Here is a 9602-nt window from a genome sequence, read left to right as displayed (position 1 = left end):
ATTGGAATGACCTTTCCTATAAGCTATGCTTTTGAAACTAGGCTTTGCAATAGAATGGGTGGATTTGATCATGGCTAGCATTCAGACAGTCTATTTGGCTCCAATTTTGTAGGGCCGGTCAACAGTCTCTTTTGTGTAGAATGTGATTGCGGGGGCATGCCAGCACCATGGGGTGCAGTCGTCGGGGGTGTCCCTTGACTTGACTTCTGATCGAGCGATTGAGGACAAGGAGAGCACCAACTTTGTCATCGAGTTCTTCTCTATGCCTGGTGAGTGAGGACTTTGTTTCGTCTCTTCGCGACACCGAATTGATACTCAATGTTGCAGATTGAGCAGAACAATCACTGGGAATTAGGAAAGAAGATAAACCTGCAGAAAAGTGAAGTAGCTTTCAGTAAAAATGTCGACCTTAATATACAACATCAATTGGCCAGCTTGTTGGGAGTACATAGGGTCAACAAACACTAAAGATACTTGGGACTACCTACATTTGTGGGGAGAACAAAGACCGCAGCATTTAGCTACTTGAAGTAAAAACTTACCAATAAGGTAGTTAGCTGGAGAGCAAAACTGTTGAGTGGAGCGGGCAAAGAAATTCTAATAAATGCAGTGGCACAGACAGTACCAAACTATGTGATGAACTGCTATAGATTACCTATTGGGTTGTGTGAAGATCTACAGCAATTGTGTGCAGGCTTTTGGTGGGGTGACTTGGATGAAAACCAGAAAATACATTAGAGGTCTTGGGATAGGCTATGTGTACCCAAGAAAGAGGGCGGAAAGGGTTTCAAAAATCTACATTGGTTTAATTTAGGCATGCTGGCAAAACAAGGTTGGCATATAGTGAAGAATCCAAATTCACTCATTGCAAAGCTTTATCAAGCCATCTACTTCCCCAATGGTGATTTTCTACATTGAATGTTGAATGTTCTGTTGTCTCCAAGGTGCCATACATTTGGTAATATTTGTAATAACACTGTAAAACTTTATACGCTTCTGGCTACTATATATAAGATAGTATAATTATTAATTTACATTGATGCATTTGTGAGTAACGCCTAACAATTTCAGCTCTTTCTGATGTCAGAGGAACTGAAGTCTAAGCATACAAAAGTGGCTTTGGCCTTTGCAAATGATAATACAAGTATTTTCCTTAAATTTCTTGGACATAGCATGGACTCTTCAATGAAGCTATTAAATGACAAAATTACTTTATTTTTAGCTTGCTGGTGTTGTTGCTGTTGAGGTCACCATTGATTTTACTCCTGGCAGGAAGGTATGTACTGGTCACTTCTTTCTTATTTCAAGAAAGTTGCTAGTTTCTTCATAATTGCTTGCCAAATGTTTCTATCTAAGCGGTTTGTTGTTAAGCTTAGGATTCAAAAATTTCTCCCAAGGAAGGACAACTTCCAGATGCTAAAAAAGGTCTGTTGCGATACCTTAGATACTTTTTGCAAGTTTTATACAACCTTGCAAATATATTGGTCGTCTGGTTTGCTTTATGCTAGCATCTTGAGTGGATCATAGATTCGTAAATGTTATCCATTTTCAGGAGGTTTTGGAATTTCCTAGTTATACTAGATGAGCGGTTCGTAGTAACATTTCTGTAATATATTAGCATTCTGTTTCGTGTTGTTGTAGTGCAAGATGAAGAGAACAAAGAAGAGAGCATTTCAGATCTTATTTTTGCCATCTCAATCATGTCAACCTAACCCACTATTTTCCTCCAATTTCTGCTCTGTATACATAGGTTGAGTTTCTATGCGATAGATCAAAGTTTGCATTGAGCGTGATGGGGTGGATTCGGTATTGAGGTCTTCTTTTATGTAGTTTAGAGGTGAAATTGTGAAGGAAAAAAAATGATGCACGGGGAGACTGATGTGATCCAGGTCACATGTCACCTATATGCACGCCCACAGTCCTACATATGGTGGTCTTTTAATGCAACTATACTGTCATTGATTTGTAGTTGTGGACAGTTTCTTTACATCGCTTAGTACTAGGCGTCAAAATGCTGTTGTTGCATTACAACAACTCAGGCTTTCCAACTTTATTTCCTGATTTTATTTATTCCTTGTTGTCAAAACACTGTGATGTTCTTTGAGAAACTAGGAAGTAAAGCTTTTCTTCAAATATACAATGAAATATACTTACAAGTTATAGGAATTATTTTTGAAGCTCTGGGATGCATTGTGTCCTGTTAACCCATGGCATTTCTGGAAGCTGCTTGCTCCCATGTTGAACTCAACCATCACCTCCCCGCGCCTCCCATCCAGGGCACCTTATCTCCTAGCTTTGTTAATGTACTTAAGAATGCTAGATGCTTGGGTGAAGATGCCTGTTTGTTTGCGTTGCTTGGGTGAAGATGCCAGTTAAGAAATTTGGATGTTGAATTCTTTTTCTGTCGATTTGGTTCCAATTATAGGTGCAGCACATATGAGGGACATCTTCTATCGAATGGGGTTATCTGACAAGGATATTGTTGCACTCTCTCGGGCGCTGGTAAATCTTCCTTCTGTTTCTCTTTATGGCTTTTCTTTGGTATTTGATAGACCACATGCTCATTCTGCGTTAATCTTTTATGGTCTGGTTTTGATGGTCCTTGGACTCAGGAACCCCTGAAGTTTGATAACTCAATACTTCATGTAAGACTTAAACTTGACGGTGAAAATTTCATAATTTCATATTATTTTTTTTGGTACAACATAATTTCATATTATTTTGCTTGCATGTCTGTCATGCATTTGTACTCTTTCCATTTTGGTCTGAAATTTTGAATGCATGTGTACTCATTGTTGATACTAGAGAATTGCTGAAAGGGGAATCAGAGGGATTGCTGAAACTTTCATCAGATACAGCTGACGCAGTCGGATTGATAACTAGGTTTACCAGCAATAAACCTAAGCAAAAGATTCTGGAGTCCACCAGAGATAAAAGAGAATAATCTCAATTTAATTGATAAAAGATGATAAGATCCGTTCTGCAGCCGCTTGCGGCTGCATAAATAAGAGAAAAGTACCCTAGGGCGACTAACAACGAAACCCTAAGGCCCATGGATAAAAACGAAAACAACCCAAAATTAACTAAGAAAACCAAAAACGGGTAAAATAGAAAAATGCAGTTTTGAGGCCCTAAACGACCCCGAAAGCCCGAAAAAGGTCACACGTCGTGGCATAGCCACGAGTTTGATTTCTGGCGCGATTCCCTTTCCGAAAAGCTAAAGTGCGTCCCAATCGGACTCCGGAGGCCCATTTCACGTCTACTAGTCACTTTTCGGTTTCCACCTTTAGCACGATCCAATTGTTCTTGAAATTGGACCGCCATCTGTTCTACATCAGTCTCCTCCACCTCCGAAGAACTCGACCCCGAGTTCTCTTCAGGATAAAGAGCCTCATCTTCACGAAACTCATGCAGATCAGCAACATTGAAAGTGTTAGAAATGCCCATTGAATCTGGAAGTGCAACAACATAAGCATTATCATTGATCTTCTTCACCACCTTAAAAGGACCATACTTTCTGGGCTTCAACTTGTTATAGTTACCAACAGGGAATCTCTCCTTCCTCAGGAACACCATCACGTCATCACCTTCCTGGAACACTTTAACTCGCCGATGCTTGTCAGCTGCAGCTTTATACTTGGCATTAGTTTGTTCCAATTTGCCCTTAGTTGATTCTTGAACAAACTGCACATCCTTGGCCAGGCTTTCAGCAACAACACTAACAGCAGGAACTTTAGGAAGCTTTACCAAATCCACCACATGTCGAGGAACAGCAGTATAAACTAAGGAGAATGGGGACTTCCCTGTTGCACTATGCACAGCACTGTTATAAGCAAACTCCACCTGTGGTAAAGCATAATCCCATTGTTTGGGCCTATCTCCACAAACACTCCGAACCATGTTACCCAAGGTTCTATTAGTAACCTCTGTCTGTCCATCAGTTTGAGGATGAGCTGTGCTGCTACGGTTCAAAGTTGTTCCAAACATCCTCCACAAGGTAATCCAGAAATGGCTAAGGAACTTGGTGTCTCGGTCAGATGTAATGGACTTGGGTACTCCATGCAAACGAACCACTTCTCTGAAGAACAGTTTAGCTATATTAGAAGCATCAGCAGTCTTCTTACATGCGATGAAATGCACCATCTTAGAGAACCTGTCAACTACCACAAACACTGAATCCACTCCCCTTTGGGTACGGGGTAGTCCCAACACAAAATCCATAGCAAGGTCCTGCCAAATATCATCAGGAACAGGTAAAGGTAGATAAAGACCTGTGTTTTGAGACTGACCCTTAGAAACCTGGCAGGTGTAGCACTTCCTTACGATAGTTCCTGCGTCCTTCTTCAACTGTGGCCAGAAATACCTCTCCTCAAGGCTAGCAATAGTTTTGTCTCGGCCCAAGTGCCCACTCAAACCCCCTCCATGCAGATCTCGAATCAGTTTTTCTCGCAATGAAGAACTAGGGATACATAACCGATTGCCTTTGAATAAATACCCTTCATTCACATAAAAATCTGCAACTGCATTATTGCTACTGCATTTGGTCCAGATCTCCTTAAAATCAGTATCTTCCTCATACAACTCCTTCAAGAGCTCAAACCCCACAATCTCCTGAGCTAAGGTGACCAGCAAGGAAGCCCTCCTACTCAAAGCATCTGCCACCCTATTAAGAGTACCAGATTTATGTTGAATCACAAAAGGAAATTTCTGCAGAAAACTCACCCACCTGGCATGCATCTTATTCACAGTTTTCTGACTATTAAGGTACTTCAAGGCTTGATGATCCGTGAACAGTACAAATTCTCTCTGAATCAGGTAGTGCTCCCATTGTCTCAATGCTCGGAACACTGCATAAAATTCTTGATCATAAGTACTCCACTTCTGGCGAGCTTCACTCAGCTTTTCACTAAAGAATGCTACTGGTTTCTTCTCTTGTGACAACACAGCACCTACTCCCACGCCACTAGCATCACATTCAACCTCAAAAACCTTATCAAAATTAGGAAGAGCGAGAACTGGTGCAGTACAAAGCTTTTCTTTGATCAAGGCAAAACTCTTCTCTTGTTCCTCTCCCCACTGGAATTTGCCTTTCTTCAAACATTCAGTAATAGGGGCAGTAATGGTACTGAAATTCTTCACAAACCTCCTGTAGAAGGTAGCTAAACCATGAAAGCTCCGCACCTCAGAAGCTGTCTTTGGAGCTGGCCATTCTCTTATAGCCCGTACCTTCTCTTCATCAACCTGAATGCCTTCTTCTCCAACCACAAATCCCAGAAATAATAACTTGCTGGTGCAGAATGTACATTTTTTTTGGTTGATGTACAGTTTATTCTCCTGTAAAGCTACCAAAACCTGCTTCAAGTACACCAGATGTTCTTCTTTGGTCCTGCTATATATCAGTATAACATCAAAATACACTACTACAAAGGAACCTATAAAAGGGCGAAAAACCTGGTTCATAAGCCTCATAAAAGTGCTGGGTGCATTAGACAATCCGAATGGCATAACCATCCACTCGTACAAGCCATCCTTGCTCTTAAAAGCTGTCTTCCATTCATCTCCTGGCTTGATTCGAATCTGGTGATATCCACTTCGAAGGTCTATCTTGGTAAACACTTTGGAACCCTCTAGCTCATCAAGCATGTCTTCCAAACGAGGAATAGGGAACCTGTACTTCACAGTTATCTTATTAATGGCCCTGCTATCAACACACATCCGCCATTGATTGCCCTTCTTAGGAACAAGGAGGACTGGAACTGCACAAGGACTCATACTTTCTCGAATGAACCCCTTTTTCAACAAATCTTCAATCTGCTCTCTCAAAATCTCATTCTCCTTGGGACTCATTCGGTAATGTGGCAGATTGGGCAAGCTAGCTCCAGGCACCAAATCAATCTGATGTTGAATGTCTCTCATAGGTGGCAGCTCGTTGGGCAACTCATCCGAGATCAGCTTTTTAAATGCCCCCAATATGTTCTGCACTTCCTTGGGGATCACCACTTCTTCCTTTTCTGCAGACAACAACCCTTTTATCACCATTGGACAGAAAACCTCAGATTCTTTAAAGGCCCTCTCCATCTCAAGTTCACTGCTAGACAAGGTCAGGAAACTCTCCACTTTCTTCACACCAGACTTCTCAAATTGACACACAGGAGCCATAGCAATTTTATGGTTATTCCACATAAACAACATCACATTGTCCCTGCCTTTATAAGTCACATCCACATCAAATTGCCAAGGTCGTCCAAACAAAATATGACAAGCATCCATATCAATAATGTCGCATAAAACTTCATCTTTATAATGCTTACCAATGGTTACCGGTACTTTGCAGGATTCAACAACTCGAACTTGTGGACCTTTCTTGACCCACCCGAGGGAATAAGGTGTCTCATGAGGTTGCGTAGGTAACTGCAAATATTCCACCAGTTTCTTGGCCACAAAATTTTCGCAGCTTCCATTATCCACAATTAAATTGCACACTTTGTTATTAATGGAACAAAGTGACCTGAAAATATTGCGCCGCTGCCCTTCATCTTTAGGACATAGTAGAACCCGCTGCAACACAATATTAATCTTCTCAGGAGATTCCTCCTCCGCAAACTCAGCCCCATCATAATCGCCATCTCTTCCAACTTCTTCTTCATCCTCATCATAATCATCTATAAGGGCAGTTTGTCTCCTCTCAGGACACACATTAGATCTATGCCCAGGCTTGTTGCATCGATAACAGACATCTCCTGTAGGTCTAGCATAAGGATTATTAAACCTCTGATTCGGGGCTCTATTTTGAGCACCACTAGAATTGTTAGAACTGCCCGCACCTTTAAAAGGGGGATTAGAAGCTTTAAAGGCGTTTTCTGCTCTCTGCAGCGTAGTTGTACCCTTGGCAGTTGAGGCATTAACCAAATCTGCACTCCTTTGGTAGTTATACCTTTGGAAAGAAGAAGCTCGTGAAGGTTTCTCCAACAACTCTGCTTTCAATGCTAGGTTTGTAACTTCGGCCATAGTATGAACAGTTTGTAACCCAATTCTCTCCTGAATGGAAGGCTTCAGCCCACTGATATAGCGAGCCACCTTCTGGCCTTCAGTTTCTCCTAATTCGTTACGCTCTGAATAGCGTAAGAACTCAGCCGTATAATCAGCCACCGTCCTAGTTCCCTGGACACATTCAATATACAGCCTATATAGAATCTGCTCATAATCATCTGGCAAGAACCTTTCCATCATCAACTGCTTCATTCTTCGCCATGTTCTAACACCCTGCTTCCTCTGCTTCCTTCAAGTGTTCTACAACTTATCCCACCATACTGCTGCAGTACTCTTCAATCTCCAGGCTACATGCTTAACTTGCTTGTGTTCAGGCACTTCCATAATCTCAAAGAATCTGTCCACCTGAAGCTGCCAATCCAAATAATCTTCTACACCCAAATTGCCCGAAAAGAAAGGAATTTCGGCCTTGACTTTGTAATCCTGGTCAGCTTGTCCATGTTGTTCATGTTGTAAAATTTCTTCTTCAGGTTCAGATTCTGATGTATTATCAACAACTTCACCACGTGGAGCCCTAACTCGCTGGCCTCCTTCCCCATCTCTACGCTGATTATTGTTGTTGTGGTTGTTGTTGTTCCTCTCACCCAACAATCCACGAATTTCTCCGATCTGATTATCCATGGAATTGATGGCAGCGGTAAACGCTGCTGTAAGAGCTTCAATATCTGATTTCGTGACTTCACCCATTGCTACGAAGGTAAATAAAAGAGACAGGGAAGACCTGCTCTGATACCACCTGACGCAGTCGGATTGATAACTAGGTTTACCAGCAATAAACCTAAGCAAAAGATTCTGGAGTCCACCAGAGATAAAAGAGAATAATCTCAATTTAATTGATAAAAGATGATAAGATCCGTTCTGCAGCCGCATAAATAAGAGAAAAGTACCCTAGGGCGACTAACAACGAAACCCTAAGGCCCATGGATAAAAACGAAAACAACCCAAAATTAAATAAGAAAACCAAAAACGGGTAAAATAGAAAAATGCAGTTTTGAGGCCCTAAACGACCCCGAAAGCCCGAAAAAGGTCACACATCGTGGCATAGCCACGAGTTTGATTTCTGGCGCGATTCCCTTTCCGAAAAGCTAAAGTGCGTCCCAATCGGACTCCGGAGGCCCATTTCACGTCTACTAGTCACTTTTCGGTTTCCACCTTTAGCACGATCCAATTGTTCTTGAAATTGGACCGCCATCTGTTCTACATCAACAGCTCTGTTAGATGATGCTGAGTTCCGTAAATATGTTGAGCTATATGCAAAGGTAATTTGAGCTTGTTTAGTTCTATTTTACTGCTGGAAAGTGTTGTATAGCACAGCCTGCTTGATTAACAGTATTGGAACTTTTTGAACTACTTTTACTATTGCATAGAAGTTGGTGCTACCTTTACAACATTATCAAATTTGCCTCACCGATGTTCCCTTGGCGCATAATCTGGTCAACCCTAACCTGCGAACCACTTGGAAATTGGTAGAGTTTGATTGAGCTATTTATATATGATGGCTTACCACGGGAACAAGTTTTGATCTGCTTTAAGAGCTTTTGTTCTTATGAACTAGGAATGGAGTCCACTCGAGTATAATAGCTTTCTTTTATTATTGCTTGTGCTCTAAGTTTATGAAGTCCCTGCGACCTTTTTTTTTATTGAAATGGAAGTCCCTATGACTTCTGCATTGAGATAAACTTGATGATCTGCTACTTAGTGTAATCAATTTTATAATGGACTTTGCTGGTGATAGTAATTAATACTGGATTAGACTTGCTGTACTATGCAAATGGAGCAACTCTTCAGGTGACTCTGCCAAATAATTTGGTTAAATTTCGCACTTGCTATGACTAAGGTTATTTTGGGAACCATTTGGAGTGAATAATATCATTCTCCCAATCTGGTTCTTGGTTGAATGAATTGAATTATTTTAGCTAGGGATGGGTGGGTTCTAGGCCCTGCCCAAAATGGGTGATTTGCTGATGGAGATGAGGATGATTGGTGACCTGTGCTGTCTAGTCTCCATCGTTCTTACTTTATAATGGTATCATTGTTATTCGTTAAGTTAGGTAATGCTTTTATTTGATTATTCGTTTAGAACTCACATCGTATAGATCAATTACTGTTCTAAATGTCCATGTTTATATGGAAAAGAAAGGAGGTCACTCATGTAAGGATGGGGTATCAAAATACCCCATGGGACGTGGATGAGGAGTGAGTTTACGTTGAAAGGGATTCACGGCAGGGAAAGAAATTAGGATAAGAGATGGGAAATACTGTTCTGATTGTGATATGTTTCTATTTGATATGCTTTCTCTTTTCACCTTTTCTAAAATTTGGCATATGGCAGGATGAGGAGGCATTTTTCAGAGATTATGCTGAATCACATAAGAAACTCTCTGAGCTTGGGTTTACTACAAGTTCCTCCAAGATTGTTGCAAAGGGTAGCACCATACTGGCACAAGGTGCAGTTGGAGTTGCAATTTGTGCTGCTGTTGTGATCCTGGGCTACTTCTATGAAGTTCGCAAAAGATTGCTTTCCATCCTAATGAATAAGTGACAGTGAATTT

General features: G+C 41.2%; 1 pseudogene; it reads left to right on the top strand.

Annotated features, from left to right (window-relative positions):
* Positions 1-1198: 1198 nt before the first annotated feature.
* LOC112170724 lies at positions 1199-9592 on the top strand (annotated as a pseudogene).
* Positions 9593-9602: the final 10 nt, after the last annotated feature.

Source organism: Rosa chinensis, chromosome 6 (assembly GCF_002994745.2).
Source record: "Rosa chinensis cultivar Old Blush chromosome 6, RchiOBHm-V2, whole genome shotgun sequence".
NCBI classification, from domain to species: domain Eukaryota; kingdom Viridiplantae; phylum Streptophyta; class Magnoliopsida; order Rosales; family Rosaceae; genus Rosa; species Rosa chinensis.
The sequence above is the reverse complement of the archived record's forward strand: the minus strand, read 5'-3'. Positions and strand labels throughout refer to the sequence as shown.